The sequence below is a fragment of the Choloepus didactylus genome, chromosome X (genome assembly GCF_015220235.1).
Source record: "Choloepus didactylus isolate mChoDid1 chromosome X, mChoDid1.pri, whole genome shotgun sequence".
In the NCBI taxonomy this organism is placed as follows: domain Eukaryota; kingdom Metazoa; phylum Chordata; class Mammalia; order Pilosa; family Megalonychidae; genus Choloepus; species Choloepus didactylus.
This window is the reverse complement of record NC_051334.1, coordinates 71448451-71463682: the sequence shown is the minus strand read 5'-3', so window position 1 is coordinate 71463682 and position 15232 is coordinate 71448451.

Genomic DNA, 15232 nt, shown 5'->3' with positions numbered 1-15232 from the left:
CGGGCTTTTTCTGTCTTTTAACCTCTCATAAAGGACTACAGTAAAGGATTAAGACCCACCTTGAATGGACTGGGTCACATCTCAATTGAAATAACCTAACCAGAATGTCCCACCAACAATATGTGTGAACCCACAGGAATGAATTAAAAGAATACAATCCTTTCTGGAGTACATAGCTTCAAACCAGCACACTCCACCCTCTGGACCATAAGAAGACATGTTCTTTCCATATTCAAAATACATTCATTCCATCAAAATATCACAAAAGCCTTAAATCATTTCAGCAACAATATTAAGTACCAAGCCTCATCAAAATCAATTACAGGCATGGTCTGTCCTAAGGCAAAATTCTCCTCTGGCTGTGGAACTGTGAAACTTGGGACACGTTATCTGCTTCCAATATACAAAGGAAGGACAGTCAAAGGAGAAACATTCCTATTTCCATAGGGAGAAATTGAAAGGAAAACAGGGGTCACCAGACCCAAACAGTTCTGAAAACCTACAGGGCATACTTCATTAGATTTCAAGATCTGAGAGTCATCTGTAGAATGATGCCTTTTCCTTGGGGCTTGATAGAGTGGCAGCCCCACCCTTTCTAGGGGCTTGTGCAGCAGCCCTGCTTTTTCTAAACAGTGAGGTGAGGGCTTCAACATCTCCAGGCATCGGGGGGATGGCCATGATCTTGGCTCCACTATCTTTAAGCATCAGGATGGCAGCCAAAGTCTCTGTCATCTCTGGGGCACAGGTTCAACCCCATCAGAAGAGTGGAGTGGCAGCCAGACTGTCCTCAATCCCGAGGGTATGTGTTCCACCCTCTTTTAAGATGGGGGTGGAAACATTCTTCCTGAACAAAGGGGTGGCCATGCTTGCCTCAATCTCCCAGGCCATGCTTGCCTCAATCCCCCAATCCTGGGGTGTTAACACTCTTCCTGAACAACAGGGAGGAAGGCCCACCATCTGCAAACTCTGGGGCAAACTCATCCTTTCTACATGCATGGGTGGGTCTGCTCTCCTGGCCTGAGGTTTCTTGGGTCCAGATTTTGGCTTCCATGGTTCTGTCTTTGAAGTAATTTTTCCTTCAATCTGTCCAATTCCTGTCCCTTTTATTCCAGGTTGGCAGTGGTTTCATTCATATAGATCAATCAAAATCTCACTGATTTCACATGAAGTACACAGGGGTCCCAACTGTCAGACTATAGGACTTTCCACAGATCCTTTTTGGATAGCTCCATTTCCAATCCTGACTTGTACTGAAATGACAAACTAGTTGAATCCTCACATAGGACTCTAGTCTCTGGGGACTCACTTTCTGGAAGCTCAGAATTTTACAAACCATCAATTTCTGGTTTCTTTGTACCTAAAATTTCAGTTATCAGCTTATCCCTTTCCTCTTACATTTTACTATAAGCTGCAAGGAGAAGCCAGGTCACACTTTCCACAGTTAGTCTGGAAATTTCCTCAGCTGAATATCCAAGCTCATCACTTCCAAATTCTGCCTTTCATCTGACAACATAGCTCAATTTTGCCAAATTCTCTGCCACTTATAAAACAAAGATCACTTTTCTTCCAGTTGGTAATGACTTATTCATCATTTGTGTCTGAGGCTTCATTGAAGTACCTTTAGCATCATATTCCTACCAACAGTCTCTTCAAAGCAATCTAGATCTTTCCCATCAAGATCCTCATAAGTATTCCAGAATCTTCCCCTTATCCATTTATAAAGTCATTCCAGCATTTTTTGGTATTTGCAAATCACAGCACCCCACTTCTCAGTACCAAACTCTGTTTCAGTTTGCTGCAGAAATGCCATATACAGGAAATGAACTGGCTTTTAACAATGGGGATTTATTAGCTTGCAAGTTACAATCCTAAGGCCCTGAAAATGTCCAAATTAAGGCATCAACAGAAGGATAACTTCTCTGAAGAAAGGCTGCTGACATCTGGGACATCTCTTTCACATGGGAAGGAAAATGGTTAACATCCACTGGTCCGCCTCTCCTGGGTTTCACTGCTTTCAGCTTCTGGCTTTATTGGCTCTTTCAGCTTCTGTGAGTCCTTGCTTGCTTCTCCAAGGCTTTTTTTCTTTCTAAACTCTCTCTGGTCTTTTTCCGTTTCTTACCCTTTCATGAAGGTCTCCAGTAAAAGGACTGAGACCCACCTTGAATGGGCTGGTTCACATATAAATTGAAATAACCTAACCAAAAGGTCCCACTCACAACAGGTCTGCACCCACAGGAATGGATTAAAAGAACATGGCCTTTTCTGGGGTACATAGCTTCAAACCAGCACAGGAATTTTACCAAATTTTCAGTGAAGAATTAATAACAATCCTGCTCAAACTCTTCCAAAAAACTGAACAGGAGGTAATAGTCCCTAATTTATTCTATGAGTTCAACATCACCCTAACACCAAAGCCAGAGAAAGATACCACAAGAAAAGAAAATTACAGATCAATATCCCTTGTGAAAATACATGCAAAAATCCTCAATAAAATACTAGCAAACTGAATCCAACACACACCAAAGAATTGTACACCATGACCAAGTGAGATTTATTCTATTTATGCAAAGGTGGTTCAACATAAGAAAATCAATTAATGTAATATACAATATTCACAGTATGAAGAACAAAAACATATGATCCTTTCAATTGATGCAGAAAAGGCATTTTACAAAAGCTAGCACTCCTTCTTGATAAAAACTCTTAGATAGCAGAACAGAAGGAAAATTCTCCAACATGATAAGGGCCAGGTATGAAAAACCCACAACTCACATTATATTCAAATGGAAAAGACTGAAAGCTTTCCCTCCCAAATCAGGAACAAGGCAATGATGCCCACTGTCACCACTGTTATCCAACACTGTACTGGAAGTTCTAGCCATAGCACTCAGGCAAGAAAATGAAATAAAATCTTTTCAAATGGGAAAAAAGAAGTAACACTTTCCCTAACAGGTCACATGACCCTATACACAGAAAATCCTGAAAATCCACAACAGAGCTACTAGAGCTAATACATGAACTCAGCAAAGTATTAGGGTACAAGACCAACACATAAAAATATGTAGTGTTTCTGTACTCTATTAAAGAACAATTTGAAAAGGAAATCAAGAAAAAAAATCTCCGTTTACCATAAAAACTAAAAGAATCAAATATCTGGGAATAAATGTAACCAAATATGTAAAGGACTTGTATGCAGAAAACTACAAAACATTGCTAAAAGAAATCAAAGAAGACCTAAATGTACATAAGGACATTACATGTTCATGTAGTGGAAGACTAAATATTGTTAATATGTCAGTTGCACCCAAAGTGATTTACAGATTCAATGCTATCCCAAAGTTTCAACAGCCTTCTCTGGAGAAGTGGAAAAGCCAATCCTCAAATTTATATCAATAGGTAAAGGGCCCTGAATAGCCAAGGACATCTTGAAAAATAAGAACGGAGGTGGAGGATTCACACTTCCTGATTTTAAACTTTATCACAAAGCCACAGTAATTAAAGCAGCATGGTATTGGAACATGGACAGATACGCAGATCAGACCAATGGAATCAAATAGAAAGTTTGTAAGTAAATTGTTTACAAATACGGTCAACTGATTTTCAACAATGATGCCAAGTCCGCTCAGTTGGGAAAGAATAATGTCTTCAAAAAATGCTTCTGGGAAAACTGGATCTCCATATGCAAAGGAATGAAGGTCAGGTGGACCCCCATCTCACATCATACACAAAAATCAATTCAAAATAGATCAAAACCTAAAAATCAGACCCCAAATCATAAAATTCATACAAGAAAACATTGGGAAGCATCTTCAGAACCATCTGTTAGGCAATAGTTTATTAGACTTCACACCAAATGCAGGTACAAAAAAAAGAAGAAAATAGATAAATGGCACCTTATCATTAAAATTTTAAAAACTTTTGTGCATCAAAGGACTTCATTATGAAAGTGAAGACAACTTACTCTGTGGGAGAAAATATTTGGAATCCATGTATCTCATAAAGGTTTAATATCTAGAATATATATATATATATATATATATATATATATATATATATATATATATATATATATTTAAATTCAGTTTTATTGAAATATATTCACATACCATACAATCATCCATGGTATACAATCAACTGTTCACAGTACAAACATATAGTTATGCATTCATCACCACAATCTACTTCTGAACATTTTCCTTACATCAGAAAGAATCAGAATAAGAGTAAGAAAATAAAAGTAAAAAAAGAACACCCAAACTATCCCCCCATCCCACCCTATTTGTCATTTAGTTTTTATCCCCATTTTTCTACTCATCCGTCCATACACTAGATAAAGGAAGTGTGATCCCCAAGGTTTTCACAATCACACTGTCATTGTGATTACAAGGGGTGTAATCTACATTATTATATAATCATCTTCAGGAGTCCAGACTACTGGGTTGGAGTTTGGTAGTTTGAGGTATTTACTTCTAGCTATCCCAATGCATTAAAACCTAAGAGGTGTTATCTATATAGTGCATAAGAATTTCCACCAGAGTGACCTCTTGACCCCATTTGAAATCTCTCAGCCACTGAAACTATGTCATCTCATTTTGCATCCCCTTTTTGGTCAAGAAGATATTCTCAATCCCATGATGCCAGGTCCAAATTCATCCCCAGGAGTCATATCCTGCGCTGCCAGGGAGATTTACACCCCTGGGAGTCAGGTCCCATGTAGGGGGGAGGGCAGTGAGTTCACCAGCCGAGGTGGTTCAGTTAGAGAGAGAGAGAGGGCCACATCTGAGCCACAAAGAGGTACTCAGGGGGAGACTCTTAGGCACAATTATATGCAAGTTTAGCCTCTCCTTTGCAGTAACAAGCTTCATAAGGACAAGTCCCATGATCGAGGGCTCGGCACATCAAACTGCCAGTCTAGAATATATGTTAAAAAATTGTACAATTCAACAACAAAATGAAAACCCAATTTTAAAATGAGTAAAAGATGTGAATAGACATTTCTCCTAGGAATATATACAAGTGGCCAAAAAGCACATGGAAAAATGCTCAACATCATTAGCCATTAGGGAAATGCAAATCAAATTCAATAGCTGATATCATTTCGTACTCACCAGAATGGCTACTATTAACAAAATGGAAAGTAACAAGTGTTGGTCAGGATGTGGAGAAATAGGAAAAATTGTTCATTGTTGGTGGGAATGTAAAATATTGCAGCCACTAGAAAAACAGTTTGATGGTTCTTCAGAAAGTTAATTATAGAATTACCATGTGAAATGGCAATCCCACTTCTAGGTATATACCTGTGCTGGTTTGAATGTATTATGTCCCCCAGAAAAAGCCATATTCTTTGATGCAATCTTGTGGGGCAGACATATTAGTGGGGATTAAGTTGAAATGTTTGGATTAGGTTGTTTGCATGGAAATGTGCCCCACCCAACTGTAGGTGATAACTCTGATGAGATAATTTCCATGGAGGTGTGGCCCCACACATTCAAGGTGGGCCTTGATCAGCAGAGCCATATAAATGAGCTGACAAACAAAAGGAACCCAGTGCAGCAGAGTGACATTCTGAAGAGGAGCTACAGCCAAGAGGGACACTTTGAGGAATGCATGGAAGCTGAGAGAGTTGGGAGAAAGCCACTTTGAATCCAGAACTTTGGAGCAGATGCCAGCCACATGCCCTCCCAGCTAAAAGAGGTTTTCCGGACACCATTGGCCATCCTCCAGTGAAGGTACCCAATTGTTGATGTGTTACCTTGGACATTTTATGGCCTTAAGACTGTAACTGTGTAACAAAATAAACCCCCTTTATAAAGGCTGATCCATTTCTGGTGTTTTGCATTCTGGCAGCATTAGCAAACCAGAACAATACCCAAAGGAACTGAAAGCAGGGACTTGAACAGATTTTTGTACACCAATGTTCATAGCAACATTATTCACAATTGCCTAAAGATGGAATCAACCAAAGCATCCATCAAGAGGTGTATGGATAAACAAAATGTGGTATATACATACAATGGAATATTATTCTGACATAAAAAGAGTGAAGTTCTGATACATGTGACAGAGGTTGAAATTTGAAGACATCATGTTGAATGAAATAAGCCAGACACAAAAGGGAAAATATTACAAGATTTCATTTATATGAAATAATTAGATTAAGCAAATTTATCAGAATTAGAAACTAGGATACAGTTAGGCTGGAGTGGGGACTCAATGTTTAATTGGTACAAGACTTTCTGTTTGGGGTGGTGGAAAAGTCTTGGAATAGAATTGTAATGGCAGCACAACATCGCAAATGTAATAAACACTACTTAATTATATATTTGAATGCAGTCAAAAGGAGAAGTTTTCGGTTGTATATATTGTTATAATAAAAACTTTTTAAAAACCCGTAAGACTGTACAACACAAACAGTGAGATTTAATATAAACTATGGACTATAGTTAATAGTAAAATTAAAATAATATTCTTTGATCAATGGTAACAGTTACCACACTAATGCAAGTTGTTAATAATGGAGGTATTCAACACATGAGTGGATAAATAAAATGTGGTATATACACACGATGGAATACTACGCGGCAGTAAGAAGGAACGATCTCGTGAAACATATGACAACATGGATGAACCTTGAAGACATAATGCTGAGCGAAATAAGCCAGGCACAAAAAGAGAAATATTATATGCTACCACTAATGTGAACTTTGAAAAATGTAAAACAAATGGTTTATAATGTAGAATGTAGGGGAACTAGCAATAGAGAGCAATTAAGGAAGGGGGAACAATAATCCAAGAAGAACAGATAAGCTATTTAATGTTCTGGGGATGCCCAGGAATGACTATGGTCTGTTAATTTCTGATGGATATAGTAGGAGCAAGTTCACAGAAATGTTGCTATATTAGGTAACTTTCTTGGGATAAAGTAGGAACATGTTGGAAGTTAAGCAGTTATCTTAGGTTAGTTGTCTTTTACTTACTCCCTTGTTACGGTCTCTTTGAAATGTTCTTTTATTGTATGTATGTTTTCTTTTTAACTGTTTTTTCATACAGTTGATTTAAAAAAGAAGGGAAAGTTAAAAAAAAAAAAAAAGGAAGGAAAAAAAGATGTAGTGCCCCCTTGAGGAGCCTGTGGAGAATGCAGGGGTATTCGCCTACCCCACCTCCATGGTTGCTAACATGACCACAGACATAGGGGACTGGTGGTTTGATGGGTTGAGCCCTCTACCACAGGTTTTGCCCTTGGGAAGACGGTTGCTGCAAAGGAGAGGCTAGGCCTCCCTATGGTTGTGCCTAAGAGCCTCCTCCCGAATGCTTCTTTGTTGCTCAGATGTGGCCCTGTCTCTCTAGCTAAGCCAACTTGAAAGGTGAAATCACTGCCCTCCCCCCTACGTGGGATCAGACACCCAGGGGAGTGAATCTCCCTGGCAACGTGGAATACGACTCCTGGGGAGGAATGTAGACCCGGCATCGTGGGATGGAGAACATCTTCTTGAACAAAAGGGGGATGTGAAAGGAAATGAAATAAGCTTCAGTGGCAGAGAGATTCCAAAAGGAGCCGAGAGGTCACTCTGGTGGGCACTCTTACGCACACTTTAGACAACCCTTTTTAGGTTCTAAAGAATTGGGGTAGCTGGTGGTGGATACCTGAAACTATTAAACTACAACCCAGAACCCATGAATCTCGAAGACAGTTGTATAAAAATGTAGCTTATGAGGGGTGACAGTGGGATTGGGAATGCCATAAGAACCAAACTCCACTTTGTCTAGTTTATGGATGGATGTGTAGAAAAGTAGGGGAAGGAAACAAACAGACAAAGGTACCCAGTGTTCTTTTTTACTTCAATTGCTCTTTTTCACTCTAATTATTATTCTTGTTATTTTTGTGTGTGTGCTAATGAAGGTGTCAGGGATTGATTTGGGTGATGAATGTACCACTATGTAATGGTACTGTAAACAATCGAAAGTACGATTTGTTTTGTATGACTGCGTGGTATGTGAATATATCTCAATAAAATGAAGATTAAAAAAAAAAATAATGGAGGTATATTGAAACTCTGTATTTTCTGCATGATTGTTATGCAAATTTTCAACTTCTCTAACAAGTCGTATTAAAAAATTAAATGGTAGCAGGAATATTGAAAGAGAAGAATATAATTTGAAAGACTACTGAACCAAGAGTCAGTTTGCTATTTTTTCACCCTCCAGTATTCCCTAGCCTGAGCTCAACATGGCTCAAAACCCGTGAGTGGGCATTAGGGCAGACAGACAAATCTCCAAGACAAGCCCTCTAGCTCTGTTTCAAGGAGCTGGAAAAGGATCTGCTATTTCTCAGAAAGTGCAAAAAATAATCACTTATTTTTCTTTTTCCTTTTCTGATTTTTCTTTCCTCCACTCACTTGTGCCCCAGTCCCCAAACAATAATGTGAAGTGTTGGCAACTGTAGCCCATAGGAGGCAAAACTGAGAGAGAACTCTTCCTCTGCAGTGGTCCCAAAGTTGTGGAGTGAACCCTCTGTATTTTTCCTGCTTCTAATCTCCTGCCACTTAATCCCAAATGTGGGCATGTTTGTATGAATTGCATGGCAGAACAGAATACCTAAATTCCCAGCTTTCTGGTTGGTGGACCAAAATAGGGAGCTCTGGAAAAGCAGAAATCACCAAAGAGATCACAAAGAGGGAGGAGTTCAAAAAAGCTATCTTTTAAATTTGTTAATTAACTGTTGGGTTTGCCTTTCAAACTGCATATATCAATCTGACCAAAAACAGTATACAGAGACTTTGAGAACGGAGGGGATAGAACATAACCCAAGGCCCAGATTAGTTACTGGATGGAGCATGCTTGGGAAGATCAGAATAAGATTACAAAATCTTTGAAAGCTTAATGGACACTGGAATTACAACTCATAGAAAGCTGGTCAAAACCCAGCTGTTCAATTTCCTGTGAAAACAAAAACTATAAACTTTTTCCTTAAGATTTAAATAAGATTCAGGGTGTCAAAATATAATACTTTAAATATACAGGATTCAATCCAAAATTACTTTGCATATGAAGAATGAGGAAAATCGCAACTTGTAAGGGAAGGGAATCAACAGACATCAACGGTGAGAGGACACAGACACTGGAAGTAACTTAAAAAGAATTTAAAGCATTTACTGTAAAACTGCTTTATAATAGGTTAAGACTAATATTCTTGAAATTAATTGAAAGATAGAAAATTTCAGTGAAGAAATAGAAGATGGAAAGAAAAACAAAAGGAAAATTTAGAACTGAAAAATAAAACAACCAAAATTGAAAAAAAAAAACCCTCATTGGATGGGCTGGATAGCAAAATAGAAATGGCAGAGTAAAGAGTCAATAAAATCAAAGATAGTAGAAATCAATATAAATTATCCAACACAGGATTAGGCTGATGCAAATGAGGCATTCACTTCAGTCACAAAATTTAAGGAAGTACCACAACACCCAGTAATCAAGATAAATAGTATTTTAATGAAATATTATTTTAAAATCAAAATTGAAGCAAAAAAAAAATCCAAGATGAACAAAATATCAAAATTTTAAATAAAGAGGATAAGCAACAGTGCTATGTTGAGTCATATTGGAGCCTGAGGGAAAACAAGTGCTAGTGACCTAATCTAAACAACTAAGAGAAAAAATCTGAAAAAAAAAAAAAGAACATTCATGAGACCTGTGGAAAACACCAAAAGTTCTAATATTCCTAGCATAAGAGTTCCAGAAGGAAAGGAGAAAGAGTACAATGCAGGAAAAAATATTTGGAAAAATAGAAGCTGGAAATTTCCCAAATTTGGTAAAGGACATAAACCTACAAATTCAAGACGTTCCTCAATCCACAAACAGGACAAATACAAAGAAATCCATGCTTGATCATTTAATAATCAAACTGCTGAGCACTGACAACAAAGAAAAAATGCAGAAAGCAACCAGAGAAAAATGATACATTATTTATAGGGCAATAATGTTTGTATGACTGAATCATTTATCAGAAACCATGGAGAAGAGAAGGGCATGGAATATTTTTAAAATGCAGAAAGATAAGAACTGTCAACCCAGAATTCTAAATCCAGTGGACTATTTTTAAGTACTAAAAGTGAAAAGAAAACATTCTCAGATTTAAGAAAAACTAAGAATTTACTGCTAGGAAATGTACTTTAAAATAATTCTTAGAGAAAATTCTTCATGCAGAAGTGACATTATAGCAGAAAGAAATCTGGAGTATCAGGAATTAAGAAAGAGCAATAGAAATGGTAAATATCTGGGTAATATAATAAATAGATCATTCTCCTGTTGAGTTCTTAATGGTTGAAAGAAAAATTATAACATTGCCTTATGGGGTTTTCAATGTATGTAGAGGTGATGAATAAGACAACTAGAACATAAAGAGTGGAAGGTAAAAGGGCCTATGAGATGAAAAGATTTCTAAATCCTACTTAAAGTGTTAAAATATTATTGAAAAATAGAATAAGTTAAATATCTATATTGTAATCACTACATCAACCATTAAAAATATGCAAAAAGATATAGTCAAAAAAGTAAAATGGAATACTAAAAAATGTTCAAATAATCCAAAAGAAGGCCAGAAAGGGAAAGCAAAGAAATGAAAAATATGGAAGAAAAATAGGAAAAAAAAGATTAAATGATAGACCTATATCTAAACATGTCCAAAAATTACATTAAATGTAAACAGACTAAATAGCTAAAAGATGGAGACTGTCAGATTAGATAAAAATAATAATAGCATGACCAAACTATGTGGTCTCTAGAAGAAACTCAGTTTAGTTATAATGATATAGGAAGGTTAAAAGTAAAAAGGTGGAAAAAGGTATACCATGAAAACACTAAACAAAAAAAAAAGCTAGAGTGGTTATATTTAATACCACATAAAGTACACTTCAGAGCAAAGAAAATTACCAAGGAAAAGGAGGGATATTACATAATGGTAAAAGGTTGAATTCACAAAGAAGATATAACAATCTTAAATGTGTATGAGCCTAAAAACACAGCTTCAAAATAGATGGAGCAAAAACTGACAGACCTGAAAATACATAGAATATAGTTGGAGACTTCAACACTGTTCTATCAACAAAAGATAAAAAAAGTAGACAGAAAAAATACCAACAAACAACTTGATCTAATTGACATTTATAGAATACTCCACCCAACAACAGCAGAATACACATTATTTTCAAGAGCACATAGAATGCCATCCAAAATAAACCGTATGATATTCATAAGACAAACTTTAACAGACTTTCTAAAAATTGAAATCATATAGAGTGGGCTGTCTGACCTAATGGAATTAGACTAGAGATCAACAGCAAGATAAAAAGTACTTCTGAAATACCTGAAATTGCTGAACTGTAATCCAGTAGACTTGATCTTTGATAATAATTGTATAACTATGTAGCTTTTATCATGTGACCATGTGATTGTAAAAAAACATGTGACTGTCACTTCCTTTATACAGTGCATGGATAGATGAGTAATAAAATAAAGGCATGCATAAAAAAATAATAATAAGTCAAGAATATGTAAACTATGGACAACAGATATAGTAATACTTTAATAATCTTTCCTCAATTGTAGCAAATGTAACTACTGTTAAAAAAATAGAATTACAAAACAAGTGTTATCATCAATTGTAACTTGTAACAAATTTTCCACACCAATGCAAGTGTTGGTGGTGGGACGGTGTATGGGGAATCTTGTATTTTATGCATGACTGTTCTGTAAACCCACTATTTCTCCTATTAAAAAAAATTTTAAATACTTCTGCTTTCAGAAAGATGGAGTAGACATACTGTTTCTTATTTCTGCCAGTAATTACAACTAAAAACCCTGGGCATTATATATAAACGGAACAAAAGGAAATTCTGAAAGGTAGAGAGAAGGCAGACTGGCTAGGATTCTGAGGACCCAAGGAATGACACAGTGGTGAGTTCCCAGGATTTTCTTTTGACTTATATTTCACAGACATGGAGCTGAAGAAGCTAACAATCTGGAAATGCCAGAATTCACAGACAAAAAAAGATCCCCAAGAAAAGCCTGGTCTCTTTACCCAAAGGACCTGGAAGGGGCAGCGTAGCTGTACTGAGTTCAAATGTGAGAATTTCAGAGTTGACCAAGAAAAATAATTGTCCACTAGATGGCAGTAACACAAGTTATTTATTGGGGAGATACACTTTGACACGTTTGCAGTGGGAGGGGCAGAACCTCACAGTAGGAAAATTCTGAGGCAAGCTGCACGTAGAAATCACCAGAGTGGAAGCAGAGCAAGGTGAAACTCCCAAACTCCTGGGAAAAAAGGAGACAGGAAGGAGATGGTGCTTATATGTCCAGGTGATGGTGCAGAGTCAGCATGACAGGGAATCTCTTATCAATGGAGAGCAGATGTTGGGCCAGTTTGGCAGGTTATGCAAAGCAGGTTAACTCTAAATGGCTACAAATTGCTTACTTAGCTAGTTTTAAAACAATTGGATGTGTAAGAAATTGAGTTTAGTGCCAGTGGGTTTTTCTAACAGATTCAGACCACTGTGAAAAAGTAAACAACACATACAGGGCTACTACACAGAGGCCATCTTTGGCTCATTTACATAACACAAGCAAACAGAAACTTTTACACAATAAACACACTACTCCAGTGAAACACCATAGAAAACTGACAAAGGCCAAATGGGGAGTCCCAGGCTGTAAGCTGCAACTCCCCAGCTGGGATGATGTCAGAGAAAGCCAAGCAGGAGGCAAGACTTTCTTTCCCATTGGGCAGTAATGGGCTCCCACATTTGAAATATGAGTGGAGACCATGTGGAGACTATGGCCTTCCATCCTCACATGGGTATAATGAGGGTGGTATTAGAGAAGGGCTAGTTGAGGATCAGGACTTTCACTACCACACAGGTGTAAAGAGGTCATGATACACCCATGCCATATTTGGAGCAGTAACAAGGCACATCTACACTTGCCAGCCAGGGAGATATTAGGAGAGGCCTGGTGGGAGCCAGAACTCCCATACCCATCCAACAGGAACGATGAGACAACCCACATGGGATATGTACCAGTTTAGATGTATTATGTTCCCCCAAAACACCATGTTTTTAAATGCAATTGTGTGAGAGCAGCCGTATCAGTGTTGGTTAGGTTGGAATCCTTTGAGTGTTTCTATAAAGATGTGACTCAATCAACGGTGGGTGTGAAGTTTGATTTAAATTATTTCCATGGTGATTTGGACCCCACCCATTCAGGGTGGGTCTTGATTTAATCACTGGGGTCCTATAAAAGAGCTCACAAATAGAAGGACTTTGGAGCAGCTGAGAGGGACATTTTGGAGACCAGCCAGGAGAGGCATTTTGGAGACAGCCACTGAAAGCAGACTTTGCTTACACTTTGGAGATGCTAGCCCAGTGTTCGTTCCAGAGAAGCTAAGAGAGGACAAAATGCCCCAAGAGCAACATTTTGAAGAATGCACAGTAGCTGAGAGAGGAACTAGAACACAACCTGGGATCAGCAGATGCCAGCCACGTGCCTTCCCAGCTAACAGCTGTTTGCCGTACGCCATTGGCCTTCCTTTGGGGAAGGTATACTTGTGTTAATGCCTTAATTAGGACATTTTCATGGCCTTCAGACTGTAAATTTGTAACCAAACAAATACCCTTTATCAAAGCCAATCCATTTCTGGTATTTTGCATAATGGCAGCATTAACAAACCAGAACAGGGTCAAAAGAGGCTTGGTGGGGAACCTGGATCTCTACACATATCCAACAAGAATGATGCAGAAAACCCCTTCCCCTTCCTGACAAACGTCAAACAAAGCTAGTAAAAACAGAAGGGCCATGAGGAGGAAGTTCCTGATAATCCTTCTGGGCATAACGTAATTTGCAAGAGCCCTTCATGGATTTATTCCGATAAAAGGTCATAAAAGGATGTACATAAGGAATTTCTTGCCACTTTCTCTCCTTTGTACAAAAGAGATCTAATTGTAAAATCGAGTTATAGCTGCTTTCTCCTTTTTAGCTCTATAACGGGAAGATTATCCCAATTTCAGAGGAGGCAGCCCAATGGACTGTCAGCTGGAATACTGGAAACGCCACCCTTTTTTAAGGAAGAGAGAGAAGAAAAAGGCAGATTTCTGTATCAGTGCAAGAGAGAGAAGAAAAAGGCAGATTTCTGTATCAGTGCCTAGCATCCCAGGTTGCTGGCCTGCCGTTCCAAGTGCTGATCCCTTGGTGCCAACTGCACGTGAATTTAAAAAATAAAATAAATTAATCTGTTTCAGTTGTCAACCATGTTGAAAAAAATTTACATAGCACTTTATTATAAAGTGTTTTCACATACACACGTCACTTAATCCCCACTGTGAACTGAGAGGTAGGGATATTATTTCCATTTTACGAATAGGAATATGAGACTAAGTGTGATTATCACACAAAATTTTAAGGATAATTTCATAAAATAAAGTACCCATTTTAAATGCAAAAGCTGATGAGTTTAACAAAAGCAAACAGTCATGTGGCAATCAAGATACAGAATATTTCCATCATTTCCAAAAGTTCCTTTGTATTCCTTTATAGTCAATATCCTCTAATTCCTAGTCCCAGGCAATTGGTTGTCTGCTTTCTGTCACGTTAGATTAATTTTACCTGTTATAGAAATTCATATAAATGGAACAAAACAGCATGTGGCCTTTTGTGTCTGGTTTCTTTCACTCTGCATAATGTTTTGAGGTTGATCCTTGTTGTTGCATGTATCAGTAGTCTGTTCCATTTTATTTCTGGGAAATGTGCCGTTGTATGCATAGCCCATGGTTTATTTATCCATTGTCCTATTTAATGGACTTAATGGAGGTTATTTCCAGTTTGAGGCTATTATGAATGAAGCAGCTGTGAACATTGTTGTACAAGTCTTTTTGTGGGCTGTAATTTCATTTCTGTTGGATAAACAGTTGGGTCACATAGTAAGTGTATGTTTAACTTCATAAACAATTATCAGTTTCCCCAAGTGGTTGCACCAATTTACACAACCATCAGCAATGTATGAGAGATCCATTTGCTCCACATTCTCTCCAATAGTTTTTTACATTTTTATTGTGAAATATAACATATATACAGAAATATGATAATTTTCAAAGTACAATTTAACAAGTAGCTATAGAGCAAATTTCAAAGTGTGTTATATGTTACAGTTCCACCATGTCAGTTATTTCCTTCTAGCTATTCT